The sequence below is a fragment of the Schistocerca americana genome, chromosome 6 (genome assembly GCF_021461395.2).
Source record: "Schistocerca americana isolate TAMUIC-IGC-003095 chromosome 6, iqSchAmer2.1, whole genome shotgun sequence".
Lineage (NCBI taxonomy): Eukaryota > Metazoa > Arthropoda > Insecta > Orthoptera > Acrididae > Schistocerca > Schistocerca americana.
The window spans coordinates 628431521-628458265 of NC_060124.1; positions in this window are offsets into that span (position 1 = coordinate 628431521).

Genomic DNA, 26745 nt, shown 5'->3' on the forward strand with positions numbered 1-26745 from the left:
GAGAGTAGGACAGGTCACACCAATATTCAAGAAATGCAGCACGAGTGATCCACTAACTCACAGGCCCATATCATTAACATCGATATGCAGCATGATTTGGGACATACAGTGAGTTCGGATATTACGGATTACCTGGAACAATACCGTCTATTGACACACAGTCAACAAGGACGTAGAAAACATCGTTCTGGTGAAACACAACTAGCTCTTTGAAACTTCCTGGCAGATTAAAACTGTGTGCCGGACCGAGACTCGAACTCGGGACCTTTGCCTTTCGCGCGCAAGTGCTCTACCAACTAAGCTACCCAAGCACGACTCACGCGCTGTCCTCACAACTTTAATTCCGCCAGTACCTCGTCTCCTACCTTCCAAACTTCACAAAGCTCTCCTGCTGTGAGGACGGCGCGTGAGTCGTGCTTGGGTAGCTCGGTTGGTAGAGCACTTGCCCGCGAAAGGGAAAGGTCCCGAGCTCGAGCCTCGTTCCGGCACACAGTTTTAATCTGCCAGGAAGTTTCATATCAGCGCACACTCCGCTGCAGAGTGAAAATTTCATTATAACTAGCTCTTTACTGACACGAAGTGTTGAGTGCCGGTAACAAAGGATTTCAGACTGATTCCGTATTTCTAGATTTCCAGAAGGTTTTTGACAGTGTACCACACAAGTGGCTTGTAGTCAAATTGCGTGCTTACGCAATATCGTCTCAGTTATGTGACTGGATTCGGGATTTGCTGTCAGACACGTCACAGTTCGTAGTAATTGACGGAAAGTCATCGACTAAAACAGAAGTGATTTCTGGCGCTCCTCAAGGTAATGTTATAGACCCTTTGCTGTTCGTTATCAATATAAACGATTTGGGAGACAATCTGAGCAGCCGTCTCCCATTGTTTGCAGATGACGCTGTCGTTTATGGACTAATAATGTCATCAGAACATCAAAACAAATTGCAAAATGATATAGAAAAGATATCTGTATGGTGCGCAAATTGGCAGTTGACCCTAAATAACGATAAGTGTGACGTCGTCCACATGAGTGCTGAAAGGAATCCGTTAAACTTCGGTTACGCGATAAATCAGTCAAATCTAAAGGCTGTAAATTCAACTAAATAACTAGGAATGACAATTACGAACAACTTAAATTGGAAAGAACACATAGGAAATGTTGTGGGGAAGGCTAACCAAAGACTGCGTTTTATTGGCAGGACACTTAGGAAATGTAACAGATCTACTAAGAAGACTCCCTACACTACCCTTGTCCGCCCTCTTTTAGAATACTGCTGCAAGGTAAGGGATCCTTACCATATACGATTGACGCAGTACATCGAAAATGTTTTGTATTATCGCGAAATAGGGGACAGACTGTGTCTGAAATGGTACAGGATTTGGGGTGGACATCATTAAAACAAAGGCGTTTTTTGTTGCGGCGGAATATTCCCGCGAAGTTTCAATCGCCAATTTTCTCCTCCGAATGCGAAAATATCTTGCTGACGCCGACCTACATAGGGAGAAACGATCGCCATAATGAAATAAGGGAAATCAGAGCTCGCATGGAAAGAGACACGCGCTATACAAGACTGGAATAACAGAGAATTGCGAAGGTGGTTCTACGAACGCCTTTCCAGGCACTCAAATGCGATTTGCAGAGTATCCGTGTGGATGCAGATGTAGACATGCTCCAGTTAGCGAATGGTTCGCAGGCAGGAGTATTGCGTGTAATCCTTCTTGTGGGCGCCATCTATCTAACTTTTTTCTCTCTCTTCACGAGATACCCATAGCAGGATGCAAAATATTGTCGTGTCCTATATAATGGGGCGGGAAATTAAAGCGTCACCCATCTACAAAGATCAGCTCAGTTTGCAGGTAAATGTAAGTTTAATTTAGTGTTTTGTTTATGTATTTGAAATATTTTGTTGTGTTTGTAAAATATTTAAAGTTTTGTATTTTTGTTTTGTGTGTTGTAGCCTCTGCCCGATGTTATTCAGTCTGTATATTGAGCAAGCAGTAAAGGAAACAAAAGAAAAATTCGGAGTAGGTATTAAAATCCATGGAGAAGAAATAAGAACTTTGAGGTTCACCGAGAACATTGTTATTCTGTCATAGACAGCAAAGGACTTGGAAGAGCAGTTGAACGGAATGGATAGTGTCTTGAAAGGAGGATATAAGATGAACATCAACAAAAGCAAAAGGAGAATAATGGAATGTAATCGAATTAAGTCGGGTGATGCTGAGGGAATCAGATTAGCAAATGAGACACTTAAAGTAGTAAAGGAGTTTTGCTATTTGGGGAGCAAAATAAATGATGATGGTCGAAGTAGAGAGGATATAAAATGTAGACTGGCAATGGCAAAGAAAGCATTTCTGAAAAAGAGAAACTTGTTAATATCTAGTATAGATTTAAGTGTCAGGAAGCCGTTTCTGAAAGTATTTGTATGGAGTGTAGCCATATATGGAAGTGAAATATGGACGATAAATAGTTTAGACAAGAAGAGAATAGAAGCTTTCGAAATGTGATGCTACAGAAGAATACTGAAGATTAGATGGGTAGATCATATAACTAATGAGGAGGTATTGAATAGGATTGGAGAGAATTTTGTGGCACAACTTGACCAGAAGAAGGGATCGGTTGGTAGGACATGTTCTGAGGCATCAAGGGATCACCAAATTAGTATTGGAGGGCAGCGTGGAGGGTAAAAATCGTAGAGGGAGACCAAGAGATGAATACACTAAGCAGATTCAGAAGGATGTAGGCTGCAGTAAGTACTGGGAGATGATAGGATAGAGTAGCATGGAGAGCTGCATGAAACCAGTCTCAGGACTGAAGACGACAACAACAACAACAATGTTCTATGTTTGGAGAGAGCAGCGCAACTGGCGGGAACAGCATCTTCACTGCTGGAACCAGAAAGAAAATTATTGGCCACTAGGCGTCATGGGTCAACGGCCAAAGAGCAGCAGAAGATCCTGTGACCGGGTTGTTGCGTCGAACCTCCAACATTCAAATAAATAAAAATTTGTAATTTTCCATTGTAATGACGTCACAGAATGTTTAGTGGGTGTTGTATTTTGTTCAGTTGTGTTTTGTCGAGTCTGATGTTCACATCTGTATGTCGCATATACGGAGACAATAAAACAGTGTGTGCTCTAAAGCTTAAATGCGTGTTCGAGAACTATTTATGAAGAGTTATATAGAGGAAGAATTACTACTGAATTTTTCCAATATATTAATTTTCAGAAGAGTTTGATTTCGATTTTTGAATCTTAAACGTTTTACAGTCTGATTTTTATTACGGGAAAAATAAGACAACTTGCAAGAATATAATTTCCAAGAAGAAACAAACGACATCTAAATTAGAAAAGTTTGCGCAAACCAGTTGGACTGAGTGACGTCATTTTGCACAAACGACTCAACTGAATGTGTTTTAATTAGAGTTTCGTTCAAGAATCTTTCATAGAGAACTTTAAAAGAATTTAAATTTTTTTTTTTTGCAGTGTAGGTGACGTAGGTGACGAAGTCTGCACATGGTCATATTTTAGACAATAATTATTGAGTCATAACGCGTCGTTCACTACACCTGGCGCAGAATGGAGGGAAGTCGGGGGCGTCTGAAGTCGGTCTAAAACTGCCGAGCGGTAGGAGCAAAGGTGGAGGAAGGAATTCCCAGTGAAGGCAGGGTGATGGCTGGGGTCAGCGCCAAACAACACTCGCACAGCACAGCTGCGGGAGACGCGGATTCTGGGACTCGAGAGGGCGCTTGCAGCAGAGTCCAGGGGTCTGGTGAATACTGTTTATTAGCGAGCAGAGTAACTACCCCACTGAAGGGTACACTAGAAACAGCGGAGGAGGCAGCTGGATGTGCGGCGCGGCACGTTACTTTTTACCGTCCTGCCAGTGTCCAGCAATGTTCATTTGTCTGGTTAAAAGCTGTAGTAGGGAATACTAGACCACTACTGTCTACTGCAGGACGCAACATACATAGAATTGTCCGGTAAACGGGATGTGGCTAGTACTGAAATAAAAGTTTTAACTTGGCAATGTAAATTTTCAGGTGTATTTTTTCGATAAAGATCACAGTTAATGCTGCCAAGTTCGTACTAAGTGTCTACACAATGTAACGCTCCCACGCACGCCACAATCACACACGTAGCCAGTTTAAGGTATCCACACCCGTTACCGAAGTTAATAGAGTTCACCGGATCGTTTAGTTATGAAAATGCTCGGTCGAATGTTGTGCACCCTGCTCTACACGTAATACCTATTCCAGTCTTAGATCGCACAACACGCCACGCGGTTTTAACTTACAGTCAAAAGCAATAATTTTGATATTCCGTCCGAAATTCCACACGTCTTCCACTATACCGTTCAGTTAAATACACTTTGTACTACTTCGCCAACTCGTAATTAGCATTTTTCCGCGATTTTACAGTACTTTTGTCGGAGCTACTTTCAATGAAATGTTACTAGTTCGAACCCTCAGCCCCAACTTGCTAGGTCACACCAAAGTCTTTGTTCCCAGCATAGATTGGCGCGACTCTGCAATTTTCTGATTGGCTGATAACACAAACAGCAAATCAGGCTGCCGTATTATCCCGCGCTAACCCGCGATTTACTTCAATGACCAATCATAGTAAAACATTTCTTTCTATGGCAATTGCTAAATAAATAAATTTAGAAAAGTATCAAATATAAAATTACTCCTTCCGAAATTACCGATTAATTTGTGTTCTACTCACGATTTATTAGTACCATAAACTGACTGCACATTTAATTATAGTAAATCCCCTGTATAGTTTTTAACTGGTACTTCGTGAATAAACAAAACAATTTTCATTTACTTCTGTTCTTCTTCACTCATACAACACTCACACTGCTAATTACTACACATATAAAACAACTATAATTATGCAAATACATTAAATATTAGTCAAACATTATTGCTTTGACTACGACTGCTAGCACTGTCCGTCAACTGCTGACCTCTGCCGGCTACTAGTACAACTACGTGCAGCTCTGTAACTCAGGTCCATGTCAGGTGGTGACATCTGTCGATGAGTCGTGCCTATAACGATATCGTCCTAACAAGTGACAGGAGCGATGCGAAGGCGCGACGCCTCAGGTGCACGACACGTATCAGTGTATCAGTCCACAGGGCGTGGTCGCTAACAGAAACAGCGAACACCGGCAGCACGGTAAGCGCAAATTCGAGAGCAGCACTCCGAGTGAGGAAAACAGACACGTCGGAGCTCACCGAGGCTGGCCACGGAGTCGGCGCCCCAGCGGTCTGACTCTCACCACAACTCCACCTCTGAATACAAAAACCGTGTTTTCTTTTTTTTAAAAAAAAAAAAGAATCGGGGCGGCGCACTATCTCTCCCTTCCTATACTCGACCCAGTAACCCACCGGCACCTAACCAGCTTCGGCCAATCTGGGGAGTCATTGTGCACCTCCGGGGCTCCTCTGGCTAACCACATCTAGATTCCTCTCCTTCTCCTACTTGTTTGGTGCGGATGCTTCTGGATTTTACCAAGTTTGGAAGCAACGGCGTGAGAGGTGGCATGAGCTCCCTCTCTTATTTCTATCTTACTCTGAGTAGTTCGATTTTCCTCTCTAATTGCATGCAGTGTAAAGTCGCTATTCCTTCACACGCGGACTTCCCACGCAGCGTCTCTCGTCACCCGGGTTGTCCGGTGACAGGCAGGTTATGCCGACGGGTGTGAGGGAGTCGAGTGGATGCTGTCCAGATGCCGACATTGTCATAAGAGCGGCGGCGACACGCCCACAGGGACCTGACGGAGCGGCTGGGGTTAGAGATTCTGTTACTTCGCAGAAACGTAGTGAAAACACATTCTGGCGGGCTACCAGTGAGGCGTGGGGATGTCTTGTGTTCCCAGGCAGTCTTCGCGGGCAAATTCCCGCGTTTTCTCCAAAATCGTAACTGTGATTGGCTTGCTCAGGGCATAGCTCCGTGACGTAGCAAAATCGGCGCAGATATTGGCGCCAAGAATCCACTGGTGGAATGGTAGTGCTTCGGCAATAGAGTGGAATTTTCCGCCGGTTTTCGTGTTGCTGATTGGAACGTTTGACCACGGCCACTGTCGTGGGGGCGGGAATGTTCTGTGTTCGGTTTGTACGGGTGCTCTTGTGAGAGTCGGCTCTCGCCTTTCGGTCGGTGTAGGTTACAAGACTGAGCTCTCGCTGCTCTGGACAGGCTGCCTTCCGTTGGCTGTCTAATATACTTTTATTTGATTGTAACTGTTTGACGGAGTTGCTCAAGTTTCGACTTCAACGTAACTTGCCGAGTACAGTTGGCAATTGACCGTTCTGCGTACAAGCGGCCTATGTTGTCTGTCTTGAGCAGTTTTGGCTAAAGTTGACTATCGGAGCTACTGTGTAACTTGCCTTCTTAAAATCAATCACTGTGCCGTCAGTGATTGTGTGGCGAGCCCTTTTCGTCACCCTCAAAGGTGCATTTGTATTGCTAGTAATTCTTTATTCTGGAACAACCAGACCAGGATAATTTGTTTCGGGCTATACTCGCGACATTATCATCACCACGACGGGACGTCGAAGCAACCAGCCATAGCTACCGGTACGCCAGATTGTGACCTTGCAGTTAAAAAGACAGTTTGCTAATGTATGTCTGCAGCACCTGAAGTTTAGGGAATTTTGCTTTTCTAACTTTGTTCTGTCTTGGGTGTTCATTGTCTGAGTTCTCACTACTGTTGTTATGTTGTTGTGGTCTTAGTCCTGAGACTGGTTTGATGCAACTCTCCATACTACTCTATCCTGTGCAACCTTCATCATCTCCCAGTTCCTACTGCAACCTACATCCTTCTCAATCTGCTTAGTGAATTCATCTCTTGGTCTCCCTCTACGATTTTTACCTTCCACGCTGCAATCCAATACTACATTGGTGATCCCTTGATGGCTCAGAACGTGTCCTACCAACCGATCCCTTCTTCTAGTCAAGTTGTGCTAAACTCTTCTCCCCAATTCTATTCAATATCGCCTCATTAGTTAGTCTACTCATCTAATCTTCAGCATTCTTCTGTAGCAACACATTTCGAAAGCTTCTACTCTCTTCTTGTCCAAACTAGTTATCGTCCATATTTCACTTACATACAAATACTTTCAGAAACGACTTCCTGACACTTACATCTACCATTGATGTTAACAAATTTCTCTTCTTCAGAAACGCTTTCATTGTCATTGCCAGTCTACATTTTATATCCTCTCCTCTTCGACCATCATCAGTTATTTTGCTCCCCAAGTAGCAAAACTCCTTTACTACTTTGTCTCATTTCCCAATCTAATTCCCTCAGCATCACCCGACTTAATTCGACTACATTCCATTATCCTCGTTTTGCTTTTGTTGATGTTCATCTTATGTCCTCCTTTCAAGACACCATCCATTCCGTTCAACTGCTCTTCTAAGTCCTTTGCTGTCTCTGACAGAATTACAATGTTATCGGCGAACCTCAAAGTTTTTATTCTTCTCCATGGATTTTAATACCTACTCTGAATTTTTCTTTTGTTTCCTTTACTGCTTGCTCAATATACAGATTGAATAATATCGGGGACAGGCTACAACCCTGTCTCACTCCCTTCCCAACCACTGCTTCCCTTTCATGTCCCTCGACTCTTGTAACTGTCATCTGCTTTCTGTACAAATTGTAAATAGCCTTTCGCTCCCTGTGTTTTACCCTGCCACCTTCAGAATTTGAGAGAGAGTATGCCAGTCAACATTGTCAAAAGCTTTCTGTAAGTCTACAAATGGTAGAAACGTAGGTTTGCCTTTCCTTAATCTAGCTTCTAAGATAAGCCTTTGGGTCAGTATTGCCTCACGTGTTCCAATATTTCTACGGAATCGAAACTGATGTTCCCCCAGATCGGCTACTACCAGTTTTTCGATTCGTCTGTAAAGAATTCGTGTTAGTATTTTGCATCCGTGACTTATTAAACTGATTGTTCGGTAATTTTCACATCCGTCAACATCTGCTTCCTTTGGGATTGGAATTATTATATTCTTCTTAAAGTCACTACTGTAGTAGCAATTAATGTTGAGTTGGCTGGGAGTTTCTCTTGAGATTTTCGTTGCAAGGATTTGGCTCCACATACCACTTGGTCATAAATGTCACAATCTAGTTTATGGACAACCTCACCTTCACAGCATTTATTTGATGTAAATGTTTCATGTGTTTTGTTTATTATTTTGAATTTAGTCATAATAAATCAAATTTTTATTTTGGACAGAACTTTCTTTCTGTTAATCGGTAGAGCAACCCATTCATTTCTCACTTCGCTAATGAAACTTTCCTTTATCTAATTAATTTCTATCCAATTAAATTACTGCAGGTGCCAAACTCTTTTCTACTCCACTTGTAGGGTTGATTACAGTCAGTTCGCGTTTCTTCTTAATCCATGTGCAACAGCAACAGTCGGATTTAGAAAAGGGGGGCTTAGAGCATCATTTCCATACGAATATTCTAGAAGAATTTAGTGTTAATGTGGTGTGCGTACTGTAAGACCCTAGGTACACACACCATCAGATTATTTGACTTGTCGCTCTAGCGAAGTAGGCGAGTGTCAGCAATATGTCTCGTGGTCTTATCGTGGAGTGTTTATCTTCTGTCGTTAGCCCAGACGATAGAAATGCCTCTTTCATGCTTAGAGTAGCACATATTGACGTTGACCAATTTTAAACAGAACTTCATTAATTTTCACACACATTTATTAAAATAACAACAAGCATAAAAATTACTTAACTTGGTTCTGGATGCTATTTACAATTGACAATCTGAAGTTCCTTTGGTCTTGGTATGTTAATCTTATTCTCACATATCTCTGATACTTGACAAAGTGTCTATACATTTATATTCATGGCTATGTACAGGAATATGGTAATCTTATTAGGCGCAGACTGAAACTTGACTATAGACTATTGCAGACTAATGCAGCCTAATGCAGACTGACTAGTCGGAGGTCTGTACACTCGTTATAATACCTCGCGTGTTCAGATATCACTGCGCGAGTGTGATCCGCGAGGAGAAAAGGTTCTACGTTAGCAGCAATCTCATTGGCTGCGAGACATATTAATACTCAGATCGGAGGAAGCAGCATTTGGTCCGTCTCTAAGGGAGCGCCATCTCGTAGTGCGGAGACGGACGAGCGCTGCGCCTGCGCTGTTGTGCTTAGCGGGGCGCGCTCTAGTGGGAAAGTTGTGTACGCGCTGACTATGCGGAACTATGTACACAACAGTTAAATACACTGCAAGCCCCGGCACCTCGCAAGCGTTCAGCTGAAAGCTGCCACAGCGTCTTACGTCATGGGTCCCCACCCTCCATCGTGCTGGAGCAGCACCCTGGCCTGTGTAAACTGACTGACGCTGCACTCCTCGGCTCTCTGACTCTGCTGAGGCGTGCCTTTTCGGGGCCATCTTCTACTGGGACGCTTTACAACAGTGTCTACGCGATGGACGGACTTTCCAGTTAATTCTCTGGAGTGGAACTTTTCCCCTGCCCAGAGCGTCTGTAATTTGCGGGTTTCTAGTGTTTGTCCTTACAAGGCAACCTCCCCATTGCACCGCCCTCAGATTTAGTTATAAGATGGCACAGTGGATAGGCCTTGAAAAACCAAACACAGATCAATCGAGAAAACAGGAAGAAGTTGTGTGGAACTATGAAAAAAATAAGCAAAATATGCAAACTGAGTAGTCCATGCGCAACATAGGCAACATCAAGGACAGTATGAGCTCAGGACCGCCGTGGTCCCGTGGTTAGCGTGAGCAGCTGCGGAACGAGAGAGGTCCTCGGTTCAAGTCCTTCCTTGAATGAAAAGTTTACTATCTTTATTTTCTCAAAGTTATGATCTGTGCGTTCGTTCACTGACGTCTCTGTTCACTGTAATAAGTTAAGTGTATGTGTTTTGAGACCGCACCGCAAAACCGTGTGATTAGTAGACGAAAGGACGTGCCTCTCCAATGGGAACCGAAAACATTTGATCGGAAGCTCATAGGTCAACCGATTCCTGCACAGGAAAACACGTCTAATATATTCTATACGACACTGGTGACGGCATGTGCGTCACATGACAGGAATATGTTGTCGACCCACCTAACTTGTACATTTGGCGAATGGGCAAAAAGATTCTACCTTCCCCGATTTAGGTTTTCTTGCGGATGAGATAATCACTCCCAAAAAAGTGATGAAAACATAAGAGTGTGTCACATAAACTGCAACAAATGAATGCAAAAGTTTCACAGTCGCAGAGTTTTCCCTGTGCTCTGTCAAAACATATGTTTTTAATGTTTTCAAATTTTTCCGCGTGTAGACCGTCAAATCTTGCATATGTCCAAGCAAATCTGAATATGTCCTGCAATTTTGGAGAGCGAAGTTGATTATGTGTGAGTGCCAGAACTTTGAAAATTGTCTGAAGATAAAAAAATCAAACTTTTCAGTCGAGGGAAGCCTTGAACCAAGGACGTCTCATTCCGCAGCTGCTCACGCTACCCACGGGACCACGGCGCTCCTGAGTAACATTATCCTTGATGTTGCCTATCGTTCACATCAAGGATACTCAGTTTGTATATTTTGCTTATTTTTTTCGTAGTTCCACACAACGTCTTCCTGTTTTCTCGATTGATCTATGTTCAGTGTTTAAAGGCCTATCCACTGTGCCAACTTGTAACTAAATCTGGGGGGGATGCGATGGGGAGGTTCCCTTGTTAGCTCCGGTAACGTAGGCGCCACCGCTTGCGCCCGCCGTCTCCTTTCCTACCTTGCAGCGCCTCTGATGACTCCCAACAGCCTTAAGCGTAACACCGTACGAGTCATTAAGTCAGTGTTTGACAATATTTGCTGACTCTTGTAGGAATCTACAGTCCAGAAACTTTAAATGTAAACCACATCGTCCCCTCTTCAACTCAACTTGTGACGAACCTCGCTGCTCTTCTTTTCAATCTTCTCTCTCTCTTCTGTTACTTTTATCTTGTACGGATCGCGGACTGACGAGCAATATTCAAGTATTGGTCCAACGAGAGTTTTGCAAGCAATTTCCTTTGTGGGTGGATTACAGCGCAATTCGGAGAATGTTCAGGAAGCAAAGACAGTTGCACTCGCGGTACAAGAAAGATCGGGTGAACGAGGACAGGAAAGAGATTCGTCCTGCTGTAAAAAGAGCGATGCGCGAAGCATTCTACCACTACCACCGTCATACCGTAGCAAAAGATCTTGCTGAAAACCCAAGGACATTCTGGTCTTACGTAAACTCGGTAAGCGGGTCGAAGGCTTCCATCGAGTCACTCACTGATCAGTCTGGCCTGGAGACGGAAGACAGCAAAACGAAAGCTGAACTTTTAAATTTAGCATTTGAGAGATCTGTCACGCAGGAGGATCGTACAAACATACCGCCGTACAGATTCCCGTATGGAGGACATAGTGATAGACATCCCTGGGGTTGTGAAGCAGCTGAATGGGTTGAAAATTAATAAATCGCCAGGACCTGATGGGATTCCAATTCGGTTTTACAGAGGGTACTCTACTGCACTGGCTCCTTACTTAGCTTGCATTTATCGCGAATCTCTTGCCCAACGTAAAGTCCCGAGCGGCTGGAAAAAAGTGCAGGTGACGCCTGTATATAAGAAGGGTAGAAGGACGGATCCTCAAAATTACAGACCAATATCCTTAACATCGGTTTATTACAGGATTCTCGAACATATTCTCAGTTCGAATATAAAGAATTTCCTTGAGACAGAGAAGTTGCTGTCCATGCATCAGCACGGCTTTAGAAAGCATCGCTCCTGCGAAACGCAATTCGCCCTTTTTTTCACATGATATCTTGCGAACCATGGACGAAGCGTATCAGACGCATGCCATATTCCTTGACTTCCGGATAGCGTTTGACTCGGTGCCCCACTGCAGACTGCTAGCTAAGGGACCAGCATATTGGATTGGTTCCGAAATACGTGAGTGGCTCGAAGACTTCTTAAGTAACAAAACCCAGTAAGTTGTCCTGGATGCTGAGTGTTCATCGCAGGTGAGGGTATCATCTGGAGTGCCCCAGGGAAGTGTGGTAGGTCCACTGTTGTTTTCGATCTACATAAATGACCTTTTGGATAGGGTGGATAGCAATGTGCGGCTGTTTGCTGATGATGCTGTGGTGTACGGGAAGGCGTCGTCGTTGAGTGACTGTAGAAGGATACGAGATGACTTGGACAGGATTTGTGATTCGTGTTAAGGATGGCAGCTAACTCTAAATATAGATAAATGTAAATTAATACAGATGAATAGGAAAAAGAATCCTGTAATGTTTGAATACTCCAATAGTAGTGTAGCGCTTGGCACAGTCACGTCGATTAAATATTTGGGCGTAACACTGCAGAGCGATATGAAGTGGGACAAGCATGTAATGGCAGTTGTGGGGAAGGCGGATAGTCGTCTTCGGTTCATTGGTAGAAGTTTGGGAAGATGTGGTTCATCTGTAAAGGAGACCGGTTATAAAACACTAATACGACTTATTCTTGATTACTGCTCGAGCGTTTGGGATCCCTATCAGGTCGGATTGAGGGAGGACATAGAAGCAATTCAGAGGCTGGCTGCTAGGTCTGTTACTGGTGGGTTTGATCATCGCGCGAGTGTTACGGAAATGCTTCAGGAACTCGGGTGGGAGTCTCTGGAGGAAACGAGGGGTTCTTTTCGTGAATCGCTACTGAGGAAATTTAGAGAACCAGCATTTGAGGCTGACTGCAGTACAATTTTACTGCCGCAACTTACATTTCGCGGAAAGGCCACAAAGATAAGATAAGAGAGATTGGGGCTCGTACAGAGGCATATAGGCAGTCATTTTTCCCTCGTTCTGTTTGGGAGTGGAACAGGGAGAGAAGATTCTAGTTGTGGTACGAGGTACCCTCCGCCACGCACCGTATGGTGGATTGCGGAGTGTGTATATAGATGTAGAGGTAGAGTACACTTCTTGACGACTCTTCCAATGAATCTGTGTCTGGCATCTGTCTTATAATCGCTACCTCTTGGATCATTTGTATTTACGCTAAAACGTAATGGGTCTCTCTGAGTAAGCTTCGTAAGGCTTTTGTTTTATACAGAAAATTGAAACTTTTGTAATATTTTGGATGTCACGCATAAAAGTAAAGGTTCAATAGCATCTGAGTAACAGAGGGATACATCTCTGCCAAAGAGGTTGCGCTGTTAGTGGAACCTCTGCTTGTCAGTGGAGACGGGAGTCGAGCTGTATGTTGTCATGGAGTTACACTTTCACGCCGTGCTGTGTGTCGACAATAATTTTCTTGTGTAATTTTTCATTTATGGAGAGATGATTCAAATGGCTCTGAGCACTATGCGACGTAACATCTGAGGTCATCAGTCCACTAGAACTTAGAACTACTTAAACCTAACTAAACAAAGGACATCACACACATCCATGCCCGAGGCAGGATTCGAACCTGCGACAGTAGCGGTCGGGCGGGTCCAGACTAAAGCGCCTAGAACCGCTCGGCTACCGTGGCCGGCTATGCAGAGACGTTTTGTAAATTCATTTAGAACACTATAATAGCGCATGTGCCGAGATATCCAGATGTAGTAATTAATTTGGTCACGCGTTTACAACTGGAGAATTTTACTGTAACGTAACACTGTCTGATGCACTGTACTTTTTTTTTTTTTTTTCAAAGGTGAATAGCATACATGTTTGTAAGGGAGCAAAGAGAATTTGTTCAGGTTTTGCCAGTATTAACATAAAGTAAATTTTTAATATTTGAAGTGTTAAAATTTTTTTGTCTTAGCTATGTAAAGCTCTGTTAATATAGTTACTTTGTGGTTTTTTCATCAATCAGCGTTCGTCTTCTATTTCAAGTTTCACATATACAATTTTGGTTTTCCGAGGTCCTCAGTAACAGAACTTAAATTGGCAAAGATCGTTTCACTAATGAGATTTATTAGCACTGAAGTTATGTGGGTGTCTCTGTAGTTTAAAGCACTCATTGCACATCTCTTTGTTAATAGCTTCGACTTTTTTTTTTAACTAACATAGCAGCAGCAACCGCAGTAGTTTGGAGAGGGCAGCAGCAGAGCATTCATTCATTGTCCAAACATGTAGGCCATTTATAATTTACGAGTGATATTTCAACAGTGACATACTTTTCACAGAGTGCACTTTTGGTAGTTAATATTTCATATTTTTCTCGCTATCACATTCCTTGTATTATTGCTAACACGGCAGTTTTCTTAAATTTGACAGAACAGACTGTACTTTAGCCACGAGCGATTCAGCAGACAGTTTTATGTTGTACTTCTGACTAACTTTTCCATTCCTGATCACTTTTCAAGAATGACGAGACGTTAGTTACGAACTTAAATACAAGCTTAACTGTTTCTCTAATCACGCGTTCAGCATCACATTATCACACAGACAAAATACCAGTAAATGTAACTATACATTACCATACAACAAAAACTAACTAGCTACTTTCGAACTGAAGAACAGAGGACTTGATGTAATCGCACAAGAACTCATAAAAGAAATTCTGACAGACACAAAAGCAAGGGTGAGATTCAGAGGAGCACTGTCATAAAAATTTGAGATCAAGACTGCTGTTAAACAGGGAGATGGATTGTCAGCATTGTTGTTCAATATAGCACTGGACGAAGTGATCAGGCAGTGGAGAGCAATAAACGAGGAAATGGGAATACCAAAGACCCATGTGGGGGACAAATAGGACAACAGGGCTCAAGTGGACTGCCTAGCCTTTGCAGATGACATAGCAATAGTAAGTGAGACTGAAGAAGACACAAATGGACAACTTAAGTAAGGTAGCCAGAAAGATGGGACTAAGGGTCCCTATAACAAGACAAAGACACTAAACACCACTGCAGACTGGGAAACACCGGAAGGCACTGTGCAAATGGTGGACAAATTTAAATACCTGGGAGAATTTATAACAGGAAGGAACAGGAGCAAGGAGGGAATAACAGAGAGGATAAAGAAGGTAAGGTCGGCCTTCTGCATGACGAGAGAGATATAGAATAAAGAGAATATATCCACAGAGGCAAAGATACGCCACTACAAGGCAATGGTATTATATGCTGCTGAGACGATGACACTAGGAAGAAATGGGGCATAACTAGAGAAAGAAGAGAGAAAAATACTAAGAAAAATACCAGGTCCCAAAAGAGATGGAGAGAGGTGGATGCGAAGACCTAGGGAACAATATCCGGGGAAATCAGACTCAAAAGGGCAAGGTTTGCTGGACATGTAGTTAGGATGAGTATGGACAGAATGACGAAGAGAGTGTGGAAAACAACAGGGAGAACAAGGGGAAAGACAGGAACCAAGTGGATTGTTGAACTTCGGAAGGACTGGTTGAAATTGGGGATCGAGGTCGAAGGAAAGGAAAATTGGAGGAACAAATATACACCGACCAATATGCCGGAGATCAATGACAGAGAGGAATACAGGAAAAGATTAGAGCGTTACCAGTGGATCCGACAGAAGAAACGGAAACTGAAGATCTTGGAAGAAAAGCGGGAGAGAAAGAATGAAGAGGTTCTGGGAGAAGAAGTGGAAAATGCAGTCCACAAAGGGGCTACCCGCGGTCCTACAGAGACCGTAACGCAAGAAGAACAAAACTGGAGCTAGTTTTACGTCTTAAATCTCTCAATTCAGAATGACATTTGTGGTATGTTAGCTATAAACTTTTTAATCCAGTCACACAGTTGAGTCTCATAGTTCGCACACTCGTATGATGCCCATTAGAGTGCAGTGTGGGACTGTATCTAACAGTAGTCAGGAACCACGTGGTGTAAGTGCGTGCCTTCATCTGCTGCTTTCCGTGTCTTGTGGGCGAACACAGCGCCAAACAGTTTTCAGCAAAAAAAAAAAAAAAAAAAAAAAAAAAAAAAAACGCATCACTTGTCTGTATTGCTTCAACTTACCATCGATTTTTATGTGCTAGGAGAATGAAGAGATTATGTTGTTTGTATGGTTTTCTTAAATTTTCGTGTTGAAATGTTGTAGATACGTGACACCCGATGGTCGATAAAAACTGCGTCGTGTTAAGTGAGCGGGTTTGCAACGCCCAGCAGTCTGCTGAACAGCGGCGTGCGGCATAAGATGACAACGACGGAACAGCTGACCACTGGAAACGTTGTTAAAGACAGAATTGGCGCAATATGTTTGTTCGCAGACAAAGGTTCTTGATTTGTCCTTTTACAATTTCAGTAGTACTATCGGGGAATCGTTCGAGTTACGAGCCTCTAGAGCAGGGATCGGCAAGTAGATTTCAGTGGGCTCCGGATTCGGTGTAAAATTTTTATGGAGGTCCAGAAAAAAACTAATAATTAAAAGGTACTCTATTTTATTTTGTTTTCGAGTGGGGTTAGTTTCCAAAAAAAGGGTAAAACAAGTAGTTCTCAGTTAATGTTGTAATACACTACTGGCCATTAAAATTTCTACACCAAGAAGGAATGCAGATGATAAACGGGTATTCATTGGACAAATATATTATACTAGAACTGACAGGTGATTACATATTCACGCAATTCTGGTGCATAGATCCTGAGAAATCAGTACCCAGAACAACCGCCTCTAGCCGTAACAACGGCCTTGATACGCCTGGGCATTGAGTGAAACAGAGCTTGGATGGCGTGTACAGGTACAGCTGCCCATGCAGTTTCAACACGATAACACACTTCATCAAGATTAGTGACTGACGTATTGTGACGAGCCAGTTGCTCGGGCACCATTGATCAGACGTTTTCAGTTAGATCTGGAGAATGTGCTGGCCAGGGCAGCAGTCGAACATTTTCTGTATCCAGAAAGGCCCGTACAGGACCTGCCACATGCGGTCGTGCATTATCCTGCTGAAATGTAGGGTTTCACAGGGATCGAATTAAGGGTAGAGCCACGGGTCGTAACACATGTAACGTCCACTGTTCAGAGTGCCGGCAATGCGAACAAGAGGTGACCAAGACGTGTAACCAATGGCACCCCATACCATCACGCCAGGTGATACGCCAGTATGGCGATGACGAATACACGCTTCCAATGTGCGTTCACCGCGATGTCGCCAATCACGGATGCGACCATCACGATGCTGTAAACAGAACCTGGATTCATCCGAAAAAATGACGTTTTGCCATTCGTGCAACCAGGTTCGTCGTTGAGTACACCATCGCAGGCGCTCCTGTCTGTGATGCAGCGTCAAGGGTAACCGCAGCCATCGTCTCCGAACTGATAGTCCATGCTGCTGCAAACGTCGTCGAACTGTTCGTGCAGATGGTTGTCGTCTTGCAAACGTCCCCATCTGTCGACTCAGGGATCGAGACGTGGCTGCACGTTCCGTTACAGCCATGCGGATAAGATGCCTGTCATCTCGACTGCTAGTGATACGAGGCCGTTGGGATCCAGCACGGCGTTCCGTATTACCCTCCTGAAACCACCGATTCCATATTCTGCTAACAGTCACTGGATCTCGACCAACGCGAACAGGAATGTCGCGATACGATAAACCGCAATAGCGATAGGCTACAATCCGACCTTTATCAAAGTCGGAAAGGTGATGGTACGCATTTCTCCTCCTTACACGCGGCATCACAACAACGTTTCACCAGGCAACGCCGGTCAACTGCTGTTCGTGTATGAGCTCATGTCAGCACGTTGTAGGTGTCGCCACTGGCGCCAACTTTGTGTGAATGCTCTGAAAAACTAATCATTTGTATATCACAGCATCTTCTTCCTGTCGGTTAAGTTTCGCGTCTGTAGAAAGTCATCTTCGTGGTCTGGCAATTTTAATGGGCAGTAGTGTATATTCAATGTGAGAAATTACATCGACGGTCTTGAGCCAGTTTTTTAAAGTCCAGTGTTCGAGGGGTACAGCAAATGCGAAGTATGTCTTCGAGGTTGGCGTCCGTCAACCTTGACCGATATGTGTTCTCCGAAAAATTCATTTTCGAGAACGACGATTCGCATATATATATATATATATATCGAACCAAACATAATGGCAGATTGATGCTTACCCCAAAATGATTCAGTGGATACAGTTTTATACATTTGCAAAGAAATATCTTCTTGCAAGTCGATTATCTCCACTCGAAGCGAAGACTCTGAAACGCTGAACAACTCAGCAGCCACATCAGTCCATTCTGCCGATGCATTGACTTCATAAGGAAGTTTTAGGAATGGAGACAGCTTTCCAGTTTCTGCAAAGTCTTGAAATCTTGTAGCAAATTCGTCCCTTAGATCGGAGAGAAATCTTACAAACGTGCAATGTTTTCTTCAGAGTTCTCTTTTTTTATACTCAAGAATTGTTGGGAAATGAATAAATTCGTGCCTCGCAATATCTTTTTTCAAAAATATCCAGCTTACGACGAAAAGCAGACTCGCTTTGTATCAGATCACATATTAATTTCCCATTCCCTTGTAACTCTGTGTTGAGCGCATTTAAATATTTCAGAATATCCTTCAGAAAAGTCACATGTAGCATATTGCGCTCGTTTGTTATGCTTCTTTGCTCCCTGAGTATCCAAGATTTGCAAGAAGGAGGTTACATCTTCCTCTATTGGCCAGAAACGTTCAAAAACTTGACCTTTACATAACCAACGAACATTGTTGTATTGCAATAAGTCAGAATACGCTGCATCACATCCGAAAGAAACTTCTCAAACTTTCGGCATCGGAGAAGAATGAGATCTCATAAAATTAATGAACTGCACCAAGCTGTTCATTACTTCTTTCAGTGTAGCACTGAGTTTTCCACAAAGGGCAGTCTTATGAATCATACACTGATACGATATTAGACCCGGATTCATATCCCTGATTTTCTTTACTGTACCTTTTTCTTTGTCAATCACCGCTGGGGCGCCGTCAGTTGAAAGCGACACTATTTTATCATAACAAATGTAGGAATTATTAATAAATTCGTCAATAGCTTTGAATAAATCTTCTCCTCGAGTGTTACCTTTCAGAGGCAATATTGCGAGCAATTCTTCTCTGAATATCTTATTTTCAATGTCGAAAAATCTCACGAAAATAGATATTTGTTCATCATCAACAATGTCACATGATTCGTCAAGTGCAATGGCGAAGAATGGTGTATTTTCCAAAAGTTGAAGCAGAATGCTTTTAATATCAGTAGCTAAAATATCCGTTCTTCTTGTATTACTTCTTGCCGACATTGGAATGCTTTGAATTACAGCGACAACATCCTTTTTTTCTTCAAAAAGTTCCGAGGCTACTTCCAACATGCATTCATTCATTATTTCAGAATTTGAAAATGGTTTTTGGTGTTTACTAAGTGTACACACACGTAACGCTGCTTCTGCCGATTTTTCTTGCTCACTCATGCAATTCAAATTTTATCGTGATAAGTTTACAAAGCAGTTATACATATCATATTTATACATTATCTCTTAGCATTATATTACCTGGAGTTTTTCTTTGCGAGCCTCACTGCCAAGAGGAAAGTTTTTGTGGAATTGCTGATGAGTTGTTTCACAGTGTCGCTTTAAATAGCCGCTTTTAATAACAGCGACAGTTTCATTACATATTAAGCAAACTGGAACCACTTGAGGCCTATCAGGTAGCGTAAACCATTCGGTCATAAAAAATCTCCTATTTTCAGTGTCCACTTTTCGCCTTTTTAGGACCCATTATCAATGTAGGTATGTATGTACGAAAAGGTTTTTCACACGACAAATTGTAAAACAAATGAATAATTGCTGTGCGGCCCGCGTGCGATTGACGAAACGCAGTGCAGACCGACCGCCCACTGCGCTCTCTCTGACTAAAACGGCAGGTCCGCACTTGTTTAACAGTGGCGCGTGGTGGGAGGCGCAACTCGCCGAAAAAATGGAAATGTCGTGTGGCTATGGCCTCCCGTCGGGTAGACCGGTCGCCTGGTGCAGGTCTTTCGATTTGACGCCACTTCGGCGACCTGCGCGTCGATGGGGATGAAATGATGATGATTAGGACAACACAACACCCAGTCCGAGAAAAATAGAACGAAATGTATCAACTCGCCTAAATGATTTGCTAATCTACTCGACAAAGTTTTTGTTGTTCAGACACGTTTAGTTACTGAATTACTCAGAACTCGATTAAATTTCTAGCGTAATGCGAACGAGGCTCCGGGATACTTGGACGTCGGACTGTGTTTAAGAATATTCGGCGGTCCGAGGTTCGACCTCCCGCGGTCGGCCTGTTGCCGATCTCTGCTCTAGAGAGATTATCTCGAGCATGGTGAGTTCGGCTCAGACGATACATGGCGTAGTCTGCAATTGGGATAGAGCTCAAAAGTGTTCGGAGCAGTTCTAAGTCGTGTAGAATGTTGTTGTTGTTGTTGTCGTCTTCAGTCCTGAGACTGGTTTGATGCAGCTCTCCATGCTACTCTATCCTGTGCAAGCTTCTGCATCTCCCAGTACCTACTGCAACCTACATCCTTCTGAATCTGGTTAGTGTATTCATCTCTTGGTCTCCCTCTACGATTTTTACCCTCCACGCTGTCCTCCAATGCTAAATTTGTGATTCCTTGATGCCTCAGAACATGTCCTACCAACCAGTCTCTTCTTCTTGTCAAGTTGTGCCCAATTCTATTCAATACCTCCTCGTTTAGGAAGGTACTTTGAAATGATTACCGGCTTATGCAGGGAATGATTACTTAGCCGATTTCTGGTAGTGTGTAGACTCACCAGGTACAGGAAAAGCTCCGATTCATTAAAGCGTGGGATCAGTTTCTCCTGGGTGCTTTGTGCCGTTTAATAGCCACGCGATGGTAGGTGAACCGTGTTTCAATATTTTTGTGAGATTTTTCGTTGGATGGTGTATGTGAATAGACGCGTTCACGCGAAGTCGTTTAGTTGCTTTGTGGTTGGGGATTAAAGGACGCACAAAGGGATAGTAGCGTTGCGTAGTATTACTGTGGCTGTATAGGTGTACGCAAGCACTAAGGGCCGGACATTTGTCGATATTTGGGCTAGGATTTATTGTGCGAGTTCGGCGTGAGCGTCGCAGTATACCAAATTCAGGAAATCTCGTTGGGTGCACTGAATGTGTAGTCTATGTTAAAGAGAACGGTCGTTCTACGCAATAGTTATTTATTGAGGAACAATCGGAAGTTTATTGAGAACGTGATCCTTTTCCCTTATACCTCAAATGACAAATCAAGAACGATATAAAAGAGAACACGCTAATTGTCTCTGAAAGAGATCGTCGAATGCTGTGGTTTGGAATTTTAAATATTAGTGGGTCGAGGAAGTCAACGCGTGCAGTTGTTGACCTTCGTGCGGTTATTCGAGTCCACCTATGTGCGTATTGCAGTGCTGATAGAGCTTGCTCATACGGTATATCTCCTACGACTGAGACATGGTGCAAGGTTGGCGTTAGTGGTATCTAAAGGGTGACGCAGTACGCCGGGTTTTACACGATCGTCGTTTCCCGAACCCACGTCGAATCCTAGAGACGAGATTTTCCATCTCCAGACATATCACAACACGAGTAGTGGGACAAAGCGGCTGTCACCCCACTCTCCATTGTTGCAAAATGACCTCATACAAGATGGCGGCATATAGACTTGGCAACAGCGCATGACGTCATCCAAGATGGCGGCTTTTGGCGGGAAAGTAGGCCAATTGTGCTATGTCCACTAACCTAACCTCCAGAAAAAATGGCGGGAATTTTGAATTTTGGCGGGAAAATAGACCAATTGGGCTATGTCCACTAACCTAACCTAACCCTCCAGAAGGAAAAATGGCGGGAAGTTTGAATTCCAACAGGATAATGGTGGGCTTCTCATTATTATTTATTATCATTTATTATTACTTATGTTCATTTATTATTATTATTCATTATTATTGATTATCATTTATTACTATTCATTACCATTCATTATCATTTATTATCATTTCTTATTCTTTATTATTATTATTTATTATTATTGGCCTACCTCTACTAGATACCTCCAAATTTAAATTCCAAAACGATAATGGCTGCAAAACCATACTTGTCTTTATTATTATTCATTATCATTCATCATTTATTATTATTATTATTATCTTTCCTTTCTCAGACCTTAGGTCTGGTTCAGAATGAAAGTGACGCGGACCTTGATCAAGCGTCACTTCCTTTTAACTGTACGGTATATGTTACATTGCGTTTAGGAACTTTCAGGTAATTGAACATGTATCAATAATTACGGATTTCTGAAGTTGTTTATATAAGTTTGGATGTAGCTGTATTGCATTGATGTACTGGTGGATATTGCGTGGTATGACTCCTGTAGTTGAAAGTATAATTGGTATAATGTCAACTTTATCCTGATGCCACATGTCCTTGACTTCCTCAGCCAGTTGGATGTATTTTTCAATTTTTTCTCCTGTTTTCTTCTGTATATTTGCTGTATTGGGTATGGATATTTCAATTAGTTGTGTTAATTTCTTCTTTTTATTGGTGAGTATGATGTCAGGTTTGTTATGTGGCGTTGTTTTATCTGTTATAATGGTTCTGTTCCAGTATAATTTGTATTCATCATTCTCCAGTACATTTTGTGGTGTATACTTGTATGCAGGAACGTGTTGTTTTAAAAGTTTATGTTGTAAGGCAAGCTGTTGATGTATTATTTTTGCGACGTTGTCATGTCTTCTGGGGTATTCTGTATTTGCTAGTATTGTACATCCGCTTGTGATGTGATCTACTGTTTCTATTTGTTGTTTGCAAAGTCTGCATTTATCTGTTGTGGTATTTGGATCTTTAATAATATGCTTGCTGTAATATCTGGTGTTTATTGTTTGATCCTGTATTGCAATCATGAATCCTTCTGTCTCACTGTATATATTGCCTCTTCTTAGCCATGTGTTGGATGCGTCTTGATCGATGTGTGGCTGTGTTAGATGATACGGGTGCTTGCCATGTAGTGTTTTCTTTTTCCAATTTACTTTCTTTGTATCTGTTGATGTTATGTGATCTAAAGGGTTGTAGAGGTGGTTATGGAATTGTAGTGGTGTAGCCGATGTATTTATGTGGGTGATTGCTTAGTGTATTTTGTCAGTTTCTGCTCGTTCTAGAAAGAATTTTCTTAAATTGTCTACCTGTCCGTAATGTAGGTTTTTTATGTCGATAAATCCCCTTCCTTCTTCCTTTCTGCTTAATGTGAATCTTTCTGTTGCTGAATGTATGTGATGTATTCTCTATTTGTGGCATTGTGATCGTGTAAGTGTATTGAGTGCTTCTAGGTCTGTGTTACTCCATTTCACTACTCCAAATGAGTAGGTCAATATTGGTATAGCATAGGTATTTATAGCTTTTGTCTTGTTTCTTGCTGTCAATTCTGTTTTCAGTATTTTTGTTAGTCTTTGTCTATATTTTTCTTTTAGCTCTTCCTTAATATTTCTATCATCTATTCCTATTTTTTGTCTGTATCCTAGATATTTATAGGCATCTGTTTTTTCCATCGCTTCTATGCAGTCGCTGTGGTTATCCAATATGTAATCTTCTTGTTTAGTGTGTTTTCCCTTGACTATGCTATTTTTCTTAGATTTGTCTGTTCCAAAAGCCATATTTATATCATTGCTAAATACTTCTGTTATCTTTAGTAATTGGTTGAGTTGTTGATTTGTTGCTGCCAGTAGTTTTAGATCATCCATGTATAGCAAATGTGTGATTTTGTGTGGGTATGTTCCAGTAATATTGTAACCATAATTTGTATTATTTAGCATGTTGGATAGTGGGTTCAGAGCAAGGCAGAACCAGAAAGGACTTAATGAATCTCCTTGGTATATTCCACGCTTAATCTGTATTGGCTGTGATGTGATATTATTTGAATTTGTTTGGATATTAAGTGTGGTTTTCCAGTTTTTCATTACTATGTTTAGGAACTGTATCAATTTAAGATCTACTTTATATATTTCCAATATTTGTAGTAACCATGAGTGGGGTACACTATCAAAAGCGTTTTGGTAATCGATGTATGCGTAGTGTAGCGACCTTTGTTTAGTTTTAGCTTGATATGTCACCTCTGCATCTATTATCAGTTGCTCTTTACATCCTCGTGCTCCTTTGCAACAGCCTTTTTGTTCTTCATTTATAATTTTGTTCTGTGTTGTATGTGTCACTAGTTTCTGTTTAATGACTGAAGTTAATATTTTGTATATTGTTGGTAGGCATGTTATGGGGCGATATTTAGCTGGGTTCGCTGTGTCTGCTTGATCTTTAGGTTTCAGATAAGTTATTCCATGTGTAAGTGTATGAGGGAATGTGTATGGGTCTGCAATGTAACTGTTAAATAATTTAGTTAGATGTGAATGTGTTGAGGTGAACTTCTTTAACCAGAAATTTGCTATTTTGTCATTTCCAGGGGCTTTCCAATTGTGAGTAGAATTAATTGCTTGGGTGACTTCATGTTGCAAAATTATCACTTCAGGCATTCGTGGTATCATCTTGTATGTGTCTGTTTCTGCTTGTATCCACCGTGCATGCCTGTTATGGTGTACCGGGTTTGACCATATGTTGCTCCAGAAGTGTTCCATGTCTGTTATGTTTGGTGGATTGTTTATTTTAATGTGTGTGTTATCTATTGTCTGGTAAAATTTCTTTTGGTTTGTGTTGAATGTTTGGTTTTGTTTCCTTCTATTTTCACTTTTTTTGTATCTTCTGAGTCGTTTGGCTAATGCTTGTAATTTCTGCTTCTTTTCGTCTAATTGCTCTGTCGCTTCTTGTTGTGAGATTTTACCTAACTTTTTTCGTTTTTTTTCCGAGATTTCATTTCTTATAAATTGTGTTAGCTGTCCGATGTCTTTTCTCAGTTTTTCTATTTTGATCTGTAGCCTGTGTTGCCATGCTGGTTTTGTGGGTTTCTTCTGTGTGTTGGTTGGTTCTGATCTCTGCCTAGTGTGTATATTTAGTGTAGTGAGTGCTCCTACATAAACCAGTAGTTGTAACTCTTCCGTAGTTGTGTTTTCATTTATTTTGTTGTGTATGATTGTGTTGACAGTTTTTATTGTTGTTTCGACTTGTGGGTTATTTGGTGGTCTATGCAAGAATGGTCTAATGTCCGTATTTGTGTCTTTGTATTCTATATATGTCAGCTGAAATTTTTCTTCTACATCTAACATCTGTGTCACTTCGTGTTCTATTTGTGCTTGTTCTGGTGGCTGTCTTAAGATTTCGTTTTCCTCTGATTGTTTAATTGGTGCGTGTTGTTCTTTGTTTGTTTGCTCTGGGATGTTTGAGTCCATTACTGTATTTTCTTCTTCTTCTGATTGCACATTATTTTGTTCCAGTATTTGTTGCACTTGTTGTTTGATGTTTTCTAATTCTGACTGGGGTATCCTGTTATTTTTTATTATTACACGGATCTGATCAGCTAGTCGTTGTTCTGTTAAAAATTTTAATTCTGGGTATCTGGTAATAAATGTTGTGTATACTTGTGATCTGTATCCAGTTGTGTTGGTTCCTAGGTTTGTTGCTTGGTAATAACACAACATGAGGTGTCGATTAACTTCATCTGACCATCTCATCCTCTGTCTTTGTTTTCCTTCTAGGGTGGTTGCAGGAAGCATATCCTGCAAAACACCTCTATTTGGATTTAAATCATTTTCCAGTTGGCTAGCAGTGTCGTTACCATTGTGGGCGGGCATAGGGTTCAAGCGTCGTCCCCGACCATGACGGCGCTTGTCCGAGGCTTCTTTAGTTCTGTCCTGAACCAACTAATCACACTAAAAGGGGGGTTAGACCTATTAGTGGTTTGTTCTTTTCGTCGCCTTTTACGACTGGCAGAACATACCGGAGGCCGATTCTTTTCCCGGGCCTCCACGGGGTTTATTATTATTATTATTATTATTATTACTATTATTGCCTTCATTGGACCACTCTAGTCAAAAATACAAAGTTTTAAATGAGTTGTTACACAGGGATACAACTTGGCTCAACAGTAACCTAATATGATATTTAGGTAATATAATTATTAGAGTCTATTCTTATATGAAAGGTGTTTTGCTCTTCTGTCTGCCCAATATTTCTTCATTCATTCAGATATTTTCTTTCTTTCTTCATCTGAGATCACTCTTCCTGTACTCCTTTTACTGATTTTCATTTGTAGTCTAGTTTGTGGGTCTTGCAGTATTCTGGTTTTCTCTGTCTTGTTTTTTAGGTCATCTACTGTAGTTTGGAGTTCTTTCATATCTTCCTTAATTTCTGTGATCCATTTAATGTCGCTCTTGCTATTCCACAATTTTTGTATTATTTTTTCACTAATTCTGTTTTCTGGAGTTCTCATCAGATGTCCAAAGAATGAGAGGCGTTTCTTCCTGATCGTGCTGATGACTGGTTCTATTTTCTTATATACTGTTTCATTTGATGCTATTCTCCAATGTCCATTTATTTTATATTGTTTATTTATACATGTCCTAATTATTCTTCTTTCTATTTTTAGTACTCTGTCATTTTCTGCTGTATTAGTTGTTTTGAAGATAGTTTCAGCTGCATACGTTATTTCTGGTTGTGTAACTGTTTTATAGTGTTTTAATTTTGCATCTATAGATAGGCTTTTCTTGTTGTATGTAGTTTTGGTAATGTAGTTTGCGTAGTTCAGTTTTTTTATTCTATTCTGCCATGATGGCTTCTCATTTAGACTGTATGTTATTATTTCGCCTAAATATTTAAATTTATCAACAATTTTGATTTCCTGTTCTCCTATTGTAATTTTGTTTGCAAGTGGTGGATCAGTTAGAATATCATTTGAAAAAAC